The sequence below is a fragment of the Malus sylvestris genome, chromosome 5, assembly GCF_916048215.2.
Source record: "Malus sylvestris chromosome 5, drMalSylv7.2, whole genome shotgun sequence".
Lineage (NCBI taxonomy): Eukaryota > Viridiplantae > Streptophyta > Magnoliopsida > Rosales > Rosaceae > Malus > Malus sylvestris.
The window spans coordinates 21,198,714-21,214,045 of record NC_062264.1 but is presented as its reverse complement, the minus strand read 5'-3'; the positions used below and the strand labels follow the sequence as shown (position 1 = coordinate 21,214,045).

Sequence of the window (15,332 nt, the reverse complement as noted above, 5' to 3'; positions counted from 1 at the left end):
CATCACAACTCTAGAACTTCTATCTTTCTTAAACCTGATTTATGACTCTTTCTTTGTAATTTAAATTTGGTTTAACCTTCAAACATTGCCTCTCTTAAACCAAATTTGCTTTTGATTCCTAGTCTTGCAACATCTCGATTGAACACTTGTCCACCAAGTGGTTTTGTGAACACGTTTGCCATCTGTTCATTTGTTTTGCAATACTTTAGTTGTATAACTCCCTCACTATGGCTTGAGCCCAAATAATGCCTTCTTAACCTTGTAGACTTTATTTTCTTGTCCTTTCTTCACATATCCAGGTGGCTGCTCCAAATAAACTTCTTCTTGAAGGACACCATTCAATAACGCAGACTTTACATCCATTTGAAAAATTTCCCAATTGTTCTGTGCAACAAGAGAGATGATCAGTCGAATAGGGTTAAGTCTGGAAACAGAAGCAAAAATTTTCAGTATAGTCTTCACCTTCCTTTTGTTATAACCATTTGCAACGAGTCTCACCTTGTACTTGTTAATGGACACATCTTCATTTTTCTTTGTCTTATATACCCATTTAACACCAATAGGATTCTTGTGTGCTGGCAGATTTGTGAGCTCCCAAGTCCCATTCTTCTCAATGGCCTTTATTTCTTCATCCATGGCTTGCTTCCATTTTTCCTCTTCACATGCTTCATTAAATGAAATTGGATCCTCTCTAGCAAAGAAGGCAAAGAATATAGTGTTATCCTCCAATTCTACTTGCTCTGAGTTGTCATAAAGATCTCGTATACTTTTGAACTTTCTTGGAGGCGAGTTGTCATCACTTGATGTAGCTCTTCGAGAATGAGGAGCAATTTTTTATTGATAATTATCATTTTCTTCTTGCACAATAGGAAATTTTACTATACCATTTTCTTCTTCAAAGAAAGCATTTTCATCAAAGTGCACATCACGGCTGATCAAGAACTTTTTGGTCTTCGGATTGTACAGCTTGTAGGCCTTGCTCCTTTCACTATATCCAATGAAAATACACTTTTCTGCCTTATGGTCAAGCTTGTTTATCAACTCCTTTGGAACATGGGAATAGGCAATACACCCGAAAATCTTCAAATGTTGCACTCTCGGCTTCACTCCATACCATGTTTTATAAGGTGTGCAATCTTTCAAACTCTTTATTGGTGATCTGTTGATTAAAAATGCAGCACAAGAAACAACTTCTACCCAAAGTTCTTGTTGCAATCTTTTCTTCTTAAGCATGCATCTCACCATCTCCATGATTGTTCGATTTTTTCTTTCACTCACGTCACTTTGTTGCGGTGTATATCGGGCTGTCAACTGGTGCTTTATTCCATGACCTCTGCAATATTTTTGAAATTCATTGGAGAGATACTCTCCACTAGTGTTCTAAAAATTGGCCTAGGCGCTGGGCGGTGGGCTTCCGTGGCGATTTTGGGCAAAATGTTCAATAGAATAGAGAGGGTTTAGGTGGCCGACTAGGCGGCGCTAGGTGGCACTAGGTAATGCTAGGCGGCATGGTAGGTGGTTCCTCGTCTCTCTACTCTGTGTCTATGCAAACTGCAAACCCAGAATCTCTAGAAGTCACTCGTTGCGGTGCATCTCAAATTTGACCAATATTGCAAACCCATGACTTTTGTGCATGAAAACGGAGAAGTGATGTGGTGGATAGAGGGAGATGTGTGGTGGAGAGATGAAGGGATTGAGGGAGTTGTTTTAATTTGGAGGGATAAAGGGAGATATTTTCGATGTATGATTTGTGGTTTTTCAGAAGAGAAGAAGATGGATAGATAGAAATGGAGAAGACAAGGTAAAAGAAAGAGAATGGGCAGCAGGGAGATTGCGAAAGTGGAAAAGATGCTTAGTTTGGCCTGAAATCCACCATCCTTATCCTAAAATAAAGGGATAAACAATAATTACCCACCCACTATCCCCTAATAAATAAATTATATAAATTATTTAGATAATATTTTATTATTTATTCTTTTTAAAACAACATTTTATTATACTTTTGCATTATATTATATCATTATTTTTCTTTTTAAGATCAGAATAACATTAGCCTATAATATATTCTTATGTTAGATATGTATATTTTTTTAAAATAACGTATTCCGCAATGTTTAATTATCTAGTATAAAATAAATTTAACTAATTTATATGGTATGTAATATATTTATTCCAAATCCGCCTAGTCCGCTAGGCGCTAGGCCCCTGCTCACCACCCGACTAGCGCCTAATGTCATTTAAAACCACACTTATATGGCATATATGCTTAATGTGTTTTTAAATTTTGGACTTGTTGGATTCTCTTTTTGCATTTTATCATTATTTTATTATCTTATCCATGGATTTCATACAAGTATAATATTTTGTAAGTGTCAATATGCACTTATTTACAAGATATACAAGAAATTTACCTAAATTTGCCTAGGCGCTAGGTGCCAACCCGCCGCCCGATTAGCACCTAACATTTTTTAGAACCTTGCTCTCCACCACAATATGTTCTCAAACTTTTGATTGGAAGGCTAACAAACTTTTCAACTTCGGCCTTGAAATGCTTCAGATTTTTCTTTGAGGAAGTAGACCCAATCTTTTCTTGAGAAATCATCAATAAATGTAATGAAATATAGATTACCTCCCAAAGATGTTACTGGCATTGGACCACACAAGTTAGAATGAATAAGCTCCAATGGCTTTTTTGCTCACCAAGAAGACTTTGAAGGAAATGAACTTCTATGTTGCTTACCAAATTAACAATCTTCACAAACGCCATCTACGGGATCAATTTGAGGCAGCCCATGTACCATTCTTTTGTTTGACAGCAACTTCAAACTTTCATAATTTAAATGGCCATATATGTCATGCCCAAACTTAGAGACTTATTTTTCAGCACTCACAAAGCAAGATAGTTTTGTTGTCTAGAGCTTCAAAGGAAACAAGTTATTTGCAACAAGTCGAACCTTGGCAACAAACGTATCCTTCCTTTTGAGAACACAAAAATCACTACGGAGGCGAATATCATAACCCTTCCTCATCAGATGACCCATACTCAATTAATTACTCTTCAAACAAGGAACATATTATACTTCAGAAACCTTCTCAATTGTTCCAGATTTTGTTTTGAAAGACACCTCACCAATTCCCTCATTTTATAGGCTCTGTCATCAACAATTCTTACTGACCATGATCAAACATATAGAGGGTAGAAAAAAGGTTTTTGTTACCAGTCATATGCTTGCTAGCTCCGCTATCCAAATACCACACATCATTCATTTGATCTTCATGACATGTAAGCAATAAAGAGTCTTTATAATCACCATCTCCAGAATTGGTTTGATTCATATAACCTGCTCCATATTGTTTTTCATCATCAGCCTATTTGAACCGACATTCTCTAATCTTGTGCACTAAGACACCATAGCCCTACCTGCAATGTCACGCAGGCCGAGCCAAAGCAATGGGCCATTATAGGCAAGCCCAAAGGAAGGAAAAAAAACTTTATTTTTTTAGGTTAAGAAGAAACCAATGCCCAACCGGGCTCAGGTTTTAGCCTAAGAGCACCCCAACTTCGCTGGGTATGGTTATCCAGGAAGAAGGCTAGCGTCAACGCTTCAGGTAATTTCATTATGGTAAAAGAACTCAGACCGAGTCATGAGTTTGACGTGGGACCTTGATGATGTGACGGAGAAAGAAAAATCTCATCGTCCATAAACCAAAAACCCTCGAATTCGAATTGGGGTCTTCGAAATTCGTGGAGATTCATACGAATCTGGGCTAAAATCATGGTCAGTGACGACTGCAAGTCGTTGAAGATGGCAACCGTGGTGGTTAGGAATGGTTGTGGGCCATGTGTGTGACACCGTGAAAAGCGTAAGGATTTTGGGTGGGTGGACGATGTCCAAATAATGTCTAGGGTCTGGGTTCCAAAGGCTTGGAGCTTATGTCTCCGACTTGGGCTCAGGGTCGGCAGCGCAGCTCGAGGCCGCTACACAATGTGGGTTCTAAAACCCTAATTTTCAATTTTTTTTTTCGTTCAATTCAATTCAATTGAATTCATGCATAATCAAACTATACAATTAATGCATGAACATATATTCAATATGATCCATAGCAATATCAATTCACATAATTTAACAATTATGAATATAATGCATACATAATTTATGTAGAATCTAAATTTCGAAGAACATAAAGTTAAGTAATGTATTATGGTGAATGTTCAGGCTATCAGGGTTGTAAAATTATCGACATAAAAACCGTTGTTTTGGAAGAACCTGATTACATGATAATATTGATGAACTGATTTGATGTAGAAAATTATTCTTCAATTTCGGCTTTTTATCTCCAATCCTGTACCACGTTCAACACAAATTTTTTTGAATTGAATCAATAAAAGTATATGAATCAATAAAATCAAAATTTAATCAATTAAAAATAATTGAAATCTAATACTCCACTGATTGAAGACGAATAATTTTCACGTCAAATTCTTAAACGCAGGGGTAGGAGCGTGTTGATAATGGGTTGTGGCTTATTTTATGGGAGAGATAGGGACGGCGACAAAGAGAGAGAAAATAGAGAGATATGTGTTTGTAAGGTTGTGTAGAGGACGTGCTATCCCCCTACTCAGTGCCTTTATTTATAGTAATATGATAGGGAAGAATCCTTCTCCTCCAAGGAATACAAGCCCTAATAAGGAAGAATAACTAGAATCAAATATAATTTAGGATTTACACAATCACACTTAAATACAAAGTTTATAATAGAATACATTATTTCTTTAACATGAAAAGATTATCAATAGATAAAAAAAAGGCCCTAATTTATAATTAGACAAACTTGAACCTGATTTTGCAAGTAAAATCAAACTAAAACAAAAAAACAAAATACTCCTGGAAATGCCACATTTAATAACCTAATTAATGTTTGTTTGTTATTTAAAGTAGACATGAAAGAAAAAGAAGAAAAAAGTTAAGTGATTTAACAGTATACGGTAAGATGAGACATGTAGTAAGAACTTACAAAGTTAAGTGAGACATTCGATTATCAAGGATACAATATGAGATGAAAGTTTAGATTCAGGGGCGTAGCTATAAATATGGCTAAAGTCAATAAAATGGTTTTATCGTTGACCTTCGCTTTCAATGCATATGTGTAAGGGAAGAATAACTGTAAATTACCTGTGCTTGCATATGATACCTATATTGGACTCGGTAGAGATATCAGCAAATATATTGAAGGCCTAGATTCTACACCAGAGAAAGTAAACAATATGCCATCCAATACCTTACAAGTTGTAACGACCCGTCCCTAAATGTTACGATTTTTATAATTTCTGAAATATGAATTTACAGAAATGCCCCTAATGAAGAAAGTGTTGACTTCCGTTGACTCTCGTTCTATGACATGTAGGAACTTCTCTCTTAATTTATTTACGAAGTACTTATCGCTCCAAACGTGTAGGAGCAAACGAAATCGAATTTGGAGTTACAATGAACGTTTTACTGAATTTTGAAGTCGATGGGCAAAATAATCAATTCACTATTCTAGATTTTGAGGTGGGATATTTGTTTTATTTTATTTTATTATTTTCTACTGACTCATGGGGCCCATACCCCACTTCTTCCCCGTGTCTTTCCCTCCCTCAACCTCTCGGACACTCTCGAACTCTCCCTCACCTCTCTTCTCTGCAACTCTCTCCTTCTCTATTCCTGAGCACCACACACACAACACCGTCCATACATACAATAGCAACAACGACCTCACCACTATCACCCTTTTTCCCTCAAATTTCCCCAGCTCTCTCTTCTTCCGACTTCTTTCTCTTTCTGTACAAAGGAACACAATGGCATCACTTCGTCATACTCTAGCGAGCTTCTTGAATCTCCAACCAAGGTAAACCCCTGGAACCCCATAGATTGTGTTTTATGTTGGATTAGGGTAGTTTAGGATTTAATCACGCGTGCGGATGTAGAAAACACTTCGGGAGAAACCTTCTTCAATTTCTGCTAGGAACCCGGCAACTTTCGAGCCATTTTCTGGCGAAATCTGGCCACAACTGAGGAAACTAAAGGTATGATTCGAATTCTTGTCTCATTACACTTTGGTTAAAAAATCACTGGAAATGGTGGAGTATTGATCCAAAACGGAGTCGAGGAAGTTCCTGGCCAAAAGTCCGACTTTCTCCTTCATTGGGTTCGATGACCCACAAACCCAATCGGGTTGACCTGACTTGCAACCCAAAATTGGTCTAAACCTTTGGGCCATGCGACCCACTAACCCAAGCCCAATTTTATAACCCAGACTTAAATCCATTAACCAAATATCTAGGCCCAAATTTTTTAACCTAGTAACCTAGGACCAAAACCCTTGGCCCATTAACTCTAACTCGGCCCAGCCCAGCAAACCTAGTCCAACCCATCAGACCCAAGCCCAGATTTAACCCGACCTGAGTCTGAAACCCATTTCAACGGTTGGTGTATGGTTTGCGCGTGGGCGCAGCCTTGGTCTGTATGTGGAGTACATGCGTCTTTGCCGAAGGTACTGTGCTCCACCGTTGTCCATGGTGGCCATCATGGTGATGCCGGCAACTTTTCTGGCCAACTTTCTAACTAATCATCTAGGTGCATGGCGAGGCAAAGGGTGGCGCGTGGTTACCAAGCCACCGCTTTGTGGCGGTGCGTGCGGGAACCCAAGGTCCTTCTTTTGGTTTCTCGACATGCCGAATCCTAATCCCCTGTTTATTTTTCCAACTTTTATGGTTTTAGTATAGTTTTATTAAATGCCTCTCTATTTGTGTTTAGGTGCATCGATGGAAGCGACCCCCTCCTCCCTAGTTCGAGCGATTTCTCAGTAGCGGAATATTGGTGAGTGGACTCCTTCTTAACTTGCATGTTTTTACTAAGTTATTAGGCTTGCATTCACGAAAAGCATGATTTTATAATCTTATGTTTTATGCATTAATTATGATTTATTCAAATTGACGTTTTACCAAAGGTTATGAAATATTGGATTATCATATATGAAATTCTATGGAATTACACATGATTTATTTTATGGATTTACGAATATGAATTATCAAGGTTTATGAATTGATGCTTTGAGCCTTAGAGCTCCAGAGATTTGTTAAGAGATTTCGATATATGTTTTCGGTGCTTATCTAGTGGGTTATTATACTATGATAACCTTGTACTCTTGCAAGTATTTTTAAGTGTTGTGTTTTTATCCCTACTATGACAGGTGGTAAAATCTTTATCAAGAGCCACCATGAGAATGTTTTGAAACTCTTGGGCTGCTGCTTAGAGTTTCCTATACCAGTGCTAGTGCATGAATACGTAGTAAAATGAGTTCTCAACCCTGATGGAAGTTTAAGAGAGGCTAATGAAGATCGAATCATACTACCATCGAACGTTAGATTGCATATTGCAAAGCAGGTTACTAGTGCAGTTTCATATCTCCATACTGCTTTTGCTAGACCCATCATTCATAGGGATCCGAAACCCAGTTGCCTATTCTTGGATGATGACTATGTTCCTAAACTTTATAACTTCTTGCTGTCTATAACCATTCCTCCTATGGTATTGGGTTTTGAAGATGATGTGACTAGGACAATTGGGTACATTGACATTATCTACCTGTGGTCTAATCGCATTATAGAAAAAACTAATATGTATAGCTTTGGTGTGCTTTTACTTGTATTCCTGACGAGACGAAAAGATCTGGAATCTAATCAAGCAGAAGGAATTGACTTATTGATTTCATATGTTCGTAGTTTTGATGGTCGAATTGAGGCAGTTGTTGATCCAAAGATCTATGAGGAAGTGAGGGGAAATGTGCAAGTACAATAGCAGTTGCATGATTTCCTAAACTTGACATTGTTATGCACTCGAGATACAATTGAAGGCCGACCATATTTAGTGGATGTGGCTAGAGCACTCATTCGAATTGAAGAGTTTGTTTTGCCCAGCTAACGTTAATTCATTACATTGGTAATCAAAAGTATTGATACTGGTTCAACGACAATTATAATGTTTGTGATAGTATCCTACCTCACTTCTTTCTCAATGCAGTAGGACAATATATCAAACAATATACATTTTATTCAACACACACTCTTTCTTCTTACAATTCCTTTATATAGCTACTCACTACCTTAGCTGCTAAGTAATTGTCTCTTACCCTAATTACTCACTAACCTTCTAACCAACAAACCAATTATTGAACCTGATAGTGTCGAAACACCATCCTAGTCAACACCCTATCAATACCCCCCTTTTGAAATAAGGCTTGTACAACCTGACTTTAAACAAACATTACAAGATAGGGCATGTATATTTGGAAAGCATAAGGTCTTCAAGGTTCACAGTTGAGTAATTATAGGAAACCGACTCTTCAAATCTGCATAAACCTCCCGTGTAGCTTCATCGGTTATGTGATTTTGCCACTGGACCAATACTTCAGTGATTGCTGCATTACCTTTCTTGATCAATTGTCAATCCAATATTGCAGTTGGTACGTCCTGTAAAATCCCATTGTCTGTGTTCAGTGGTAACAAAACTGTAGGTTAAATATTAGGTCCTAAGTGCTTCTTCAAGCAGGAAACATGGAACACTGGATGCAATTTTGATGTTTCTGGAAGCTTTAACTTGTAAGCCACGAGACCAACTTTTGCTAAAATCTCAAAAGGGTCATAAAATTGAGGTTGCAGCTTATGGAGAGGATGGGAAGTCAACGATAAGTGTTGGTAAAGAACCAACCTCAAGTACACAAGATCTCTCACTTGGAAAACCTTTTCAGTTTTATGTTTGTTTGCTTGCATGGTCATTCGATTTTGAGCCGCTCCCAAGTTTTCTTTCAACAAGGATAGCATCATATTCATTTCCTTTAAACTTTTGTCCACCATCTCCAACTTAGTCGTACCTGCTGGAAGGTGTGGATGAGGTTAACCGTACACTACTTCATATGGGGATAACTTCGTTGCAGAATGGTGAGCTGTGTTATAGCTTCATTCTACCCATAGTAACCATAAGACCACTTCTTAGGTTGGAGACTACAAAAGCAACGTAAGTAAGTCTTTAAACAACGATTAACAAATTCTTGTTTGGCCATTCGTTTGAGGTTGGTACCCCGAGCTGTGGCGTAATGAAGATCTTTGTAGTGTAAAGAATGTTTTCCAGAAAGCACTAATGAATAAGGGATCTCTATCACAGATGATTGATGTAGGCATGCCATGCAACTTTAATATGAGTTCCACAAAGAGATTAGCTACTTATGATGCCGTGAATGCATTAGACAAGGCTAGGAAATGACCATACTTCAATAATCTATCGACGATCACCCAGATTACTGTTTTACCCCAACAATGAGGTAGCCCCATTATGAAATCCATTGATATATTAGACCACACCCTAGAAGGAATTGGTAATGGTTGAAGTTAACCTGCAGGAGTAAGTCTTATATTTTTGCTATTGACAAACCTAACAAAATGCTACCATATCCTTGATATCCTTGTTCATTCCATTCCAGTAAAAGGATCTAAAGAGTCTCTTATAAGTCTTTAAGAAAGCAAGATGGCCTGTAGAAGGACTACTATGATGTTCTTTAAATACATGTTGGCGCCAAGAGATGTTGGGACTTAAGGCAATTTGATTCTTGTACTTGAGAAAACCATTGTCAACTTTGTATTTCAAAAGAGCCAATGGAGATGAATCTGTGACAGTCTTCACTTCTTGAATCTTTTCTCAAATCCAAGGGTCTTGTTTAATATGCCTCCTCAAATCATCCATCCAGCTTAGGTAAGGGTAAGAAATTGCCAAAAGCTTCATTTAATCCAGTGTAGGACTCAACTGCCCTTGAAGTGCTTCCAATGGGGGTCTAGATAAAGCATTGACCACCTGATTATCACACCGTTGTTTATACTGGATTTCATAGTCAAAGCCTAACAGTTTAGACACCCACTTCTGCTGAAATGAAGTGTTAGCTCAATTTTGCAGAAAAAAATTCAAGCTATGGTGGTCTATCTTGATAATGAAATGTTTGCCCACAAGGTAGGATTGCCATTTTTTGATTGCATGTAGGATAGCCATCATTTCCCTTTCATAAGCAGATAAAGATTGATTCCTAACACTCAATGCTATACAGGTAAATGCAATAGGTCTACCATTTTGTTGTAAAACAGCTCCAATTCCATAACCAGATGCATCACTCTCGATTGTAAAAGGTTGACTGAAATCTGGTAAGGCCAATACCTGAGGTAACAACATCGTTTATTTAAGTGTGTTAAATGCCATTGTGGCATCCTCACTCTACTTGAAATTATCCTTTTTGGTAAGAACTGTCAAGGGACTAATTATCTTGCCAAAATCAGGAATAAATTTCCTGTAATAACCTGTCTACCCAAGGAATCCTTTTAAAGATTTCACAGTAGTAGGCATAGGCCACTTGGCTATGGCATCAAGTATAATGGTCAGCTGCCACTCCCTCTTTCGATACTATAAGCCCTAAATATTCTACTTTAACTTGCCCAAATGCACATTTAGACTGTTTGATGTATAGGGTATGAGATTGCAGAAGCTCAAAAACTGTTTGAGAGGTGTTCTAAGTGTAACTCCTAAGATCTGCTATACACCAAGATATCATAAAAAAATACCAGAATGAATTTTCGAAGGTATAGCCTGAATATCTCATTCATTAAGCACTTGAAGGTTGCTGGGGCATTAGTTAATCCAAAGGGCTTGACTAAAAACTCATAGTGACCATCATGAGTTCAAAAAGTAGTATTCTCAATGTCATCATGATGCATTCAAATCTGATGGTAACCTGATCTGAGATTTAACTTAGAGAAAAACTCAGCTCCAAACAGTTCATCCAATAGTTCATCAATCAATAGGATGGGAAATTTGTCTCTAATTGTGATACCATTGAGATGTCTATAGTCCATGTACATTCTCCAAGTCCCTTCTTTTTTCTTAACTAGAATGACTAGGGAGGAGTAAGGGTTATTACATACTCGAATGAAACCTGCAATCAACAGTTCCTACACACACTTCTCAATTTCTGTCTTTTATAGAGGACCATACCTATAAGGCCTTATACTTGGTGGTCTACAACCTTCAATGAGAGGAATTATATGATCATGTGACGTGGGAGGTGGTAATGCACTAGGGGTAAGAAATATCACCTCAAATTGATGTAAGAGCTGTTGTAATTGTTGTTGTTGGGCCAATGAGAGAGTTCCCACTTGTTGATCAAGACCCTCAGGTTGTAACTGAAACAAAATTGCTCCAATTGATGGTTTTTGCAGCAATAACCTCTCTATTTGAAATGCAGTAACATCCTAAACATGATCCACATAAGCTTCTTGACTGGAAATGTAGTGAGTTATGTTGCCTTGTTGAAATTTCATATACAGTTTGTCAAAGTCCCATAGAACCGGGCCAAGAGTCTTGAGCCATTACACCCCTAACACTATGTCACAACCCCCTAACGCCAGAGCATACAAATCTATGATGCAATAATACTCTTAACTCTTAAGTGGTACTGCGCCCAAAGTGCCTGAAGTTAATACATTTCCCCCATCCGCTATCTTGACATGAAATGCATGAGTGGTTACCAACTGCCCTCTAATTCTCTTAACCAATTATAGATCAATGAAATTATGAGAACTTTCTGAATCAATGAGTATAATAACATAACAGTTCTTAATCATACCACAAACCTTCATTGTTTTAATAGATTTAGGAGGAGGGGTGCCAAACAATGCACAAGCAGTTATCTCAGGTTCTAAATTCACTTCTTCTAACTGTGCCATTTCTTCAAATTCTTGAACATCAATAAGCAACAATTGTTTTTTCTCACAAGAATGTCCCCTAGTATAGTTCTCTTTAAAGTGAAAACAAAGACCATTTTTTCAACAGAATTCAACCTCATCACGAGTTAGCCTTCTCACATTATCAGTTTTGGTCTTAACATCACTAGTATGAACATTACTAATATTGGATAAGGGTGTTTGCATAAGAGTAGCACCATAAGATCAAGAGAAAGATTTAACCTTTAGATCCGAGAGCTTGGCATCCAATTGCTGAGCATAAGCCGTGGCTTCCAAAACGTCCTTTGGCTTCAGGATTTTGACATCGTGCCTTAATTCCGCCGTTAAGCCTCTAATGAAGCACAATTTCAAGATAGAATGGGTCATATCTCAAGTCCTGTTAGCTAGCCTTCTGAACTCCAGGATGTAGTCTCTCAAGAGGCCGTTTGTCGCAACTTCACCAAGCTTGCTGCAGAATCTTTGAACTCAGAAGGTCTGAATTCTTAACATAAAGCCTTGGTGAAATTGTCCCATTTGGGGTATTTCACAATGCAATTAGTCCACTGGAACAACTGCAATGGCTCCCCTTCAAGATGAAAGGACACCATTTTCACTTTCTTGGAGTCTTCGATGTTAAAGAAGTCAAAATAGCGATCAGCCTTATAAATCCAGCTCAAGGGATCGTCGCCATTAGCAAATCTTGAGGAATGGGGGAAGTTGAATCGCTGCACTGACCTGAACTTCTTGGCGATTTGGCATGGCGTCCCAATTAGGATCCCTTCCTGCCCGCAGCACTGGATCGGAGTGTGTGGTGTCAGAAAACTCCCTGATCGACCCACTACCCCGCAATGACAATGATTGCAACGGCTGCAAAATCAGCTCGTGGTTCGCTTTGTTCTCCTTTCTTGATTCAACGAATTCAACTCCTGATTCCCTGAACTCCTTCTGGAATTCAACAAATTATGCTTCGAGCTTGGATACATGCGACTCCATGGCTTGCCAAGAAGCAAGGTGAGTCACGCACGAGGAAGGCTTAAACAGGATCGATGCACTCGCTGATACAAATGATAGTATCCTACCTCACTTTTTTCTCAATGAAGTAGGAGAATATATCAAACAACATGCATTTTATTCAACACACACTCTTTCTTCTTACAATTCCTTTATATAGCTACTCACTGCCTTAGCTGCCAAGTAACCGACTAACCACCTTATCTCTTACCCTAATTACTCGCTAACCTTTTGACCAACTAACCAATTATTGAATCCTGATAGTTCTGACACACCATCGTAGTCAGCACCCTATCAGTTCGAAATCTGATCAGTCTCTCATCTACTGATGTTGAAGCAAAATCTCTATGCACAAACTAGAATATATATCCGATTAAGCCATGATCATCCTCATAATTGAGGATTTGTAGCTGATAATAGAACTTTGTATATCAACAAACTTCTCATTTTGTAAATGTCTTCTTGCACATACAACCTGCACAAGATTGGGTGGAGACCACTTTCTGCAATCCGAATCACCAATTCTGAGCAGGCTAGATTCTGCACCGGAGAAAAGTGAAAACAATGGCATCCCAGATCTCATAAGTTCTGGTTTTCTAGTTTACTGTAAATTTTAATAGTTGTGCACCATAGAAAACTTTGTATGTTTTTCCCGTCTTGGAATTTTTTTGAAAATATAACTCTCAATGACCTCTGCATATTCTTCAAAGAATGTATGCTGTGTCGGGTTCTTTGTGTATCATGTCTGTGGCTTTGTCATAGCCTTGATTAATTGTTATGTATCTGATAATCAAAACAGAGGAAAAAGAGAGCTCATTCTTACATAATTGAAGCATATATTTAGAGGATCTCATTGCTTCTTGTGATGAACATCTAGTCCTATGTGCACTTGCTCCACTGATGAGCTCTCAAATCAACCAACAAATTCCATCCACCTTGCCTTATTCATCCTCCTATCAGTCCAGAGGTTTTCTAGATGACCGGTAAATTATAGTCAGGAAGTACTTCAAAGGGTGCTAGTCAAGTGAGGTTCAAGTTAGGTACATGGTCATTCACGAAATCATCATATCAATGCAGATGAGTACACATAAGAATGCTTTGATAACCTTGGGCTGCTACTTTAAGTTCCCAGTACCAGCTCTAGTGCATGAATACATAACACAAGGATTTATCGACTGCCATGGAGGTTTAGAGGATACCAAATCATTACAGTGGGAAACTATATTGCTGATTGCAAAGAAAGGTTCTAACGCACTCGCATATCTCCATACCGCCTTTTCTAGACCCATCATTCATAGAGATCTAAAGCCCGCATGCATTTTCTAAGGACATTGACTTTTTCAAAATTCCCAACTTTTCACTCTCGATAAGGATTCCTACTCAGCAATTGCATGTTCAAGATGGTGTGAAAGGACATATTGTATGATGACCCTACTTACATGGAAACTGGGTACATTACAGAAAAAAACTGAGGTTTATAGCTTTGGAGTCCTTTAACTTGTATTCTTGATGTAACAAAAAATTCAAGATGTGGATCAAGCAGCAGCAATAGAATACCCTTGAGGAAGTCAGGGCATGTAGAATTGCAGATGAGCAAGCACAACAGCAATTGCAAGCTTTCTTAGCACCGGCACTATTGTGCACCAAAGACAGAAGGGAAGCAAGGCCTAACATGGTTGATGCAAGTCATGCAACTTGTGTTATCCATGTGTTAGGATTGAAAATTTGCCACACGTGAGAGAGCGTGTGACGATGTGAAAGTTAAAGAGTCCAACATCGGTAAAAGCAAAAACTTGCAAGGGCTCACCATAACATCCACTACTTCTATAGATTTTTTTTGTTAAGGTTCCTGTATTCCACATTCCTAAATGCATTATACTCTCTTAAACCCTACCCTCATGTCCTAGCTATTTTGACCTCACCTGTCCAGTAAGGTCAAAATACTTCTTTTGCATGTCCTAGGTAAAGTTGATGTCAATAGATACTTCCAAACAACTTTGAGTGGATCATTCAAAAAGAAGTATTTACAGCACCTTTGCTCGTTTAACACTACATCCAGGCGCTGTTTAACCCTTGCTCGTTTAACACTGCATTCAACTTTGAGTGGAGTCTGTTTGAATGGTTTCTTAATCAAAAAGTCACCTTATCTTTTATATACAGGGAAACTTATCTGCAGAAAATAACTAGCCAAGAACGTTATTTTCCTTCCTCTAATTCATTCTCTACAAAGTTATCTTGTCTACTTTTAAGTGTTTGATTGTGCAAAATGTTGACAAACATCAGACTCAGTTTGGAATTCATTGTATCCACAAGACTTGTTTACACTATATGTCTCACATGGACGTCTCCACGTAATAGAAGACATTTCCCTCCTGATTGTGTCCACATATCAAACCTCTTGCTCAAGAGGGTCAAAGTCTCCATTTCTTCCAAACTTTGACAAAAATGAAGTCACCTTCATGTATATATCGTAAAATCCTCCATACCTAACTAAATACAAAGTGAATGTAGCCCGGTTTTG

At 38.2% G+C, this 15,332-nt stretch overlaps 1 pseudogene; it reads left to right on the top strand.

The window, feature by feature from the left end:
• The first annotated feature begins 7,226 nt into the window (after positions 1-7,226).
• Positions 7,227-7,964, top strand: LOC126622640 (non-functional pseudokinase ZRK2-like; annotated as a pseudogene).
• The last annotated feature ends 7,368 nt before the right edge of the window (positions 7,965-15,332 follow it).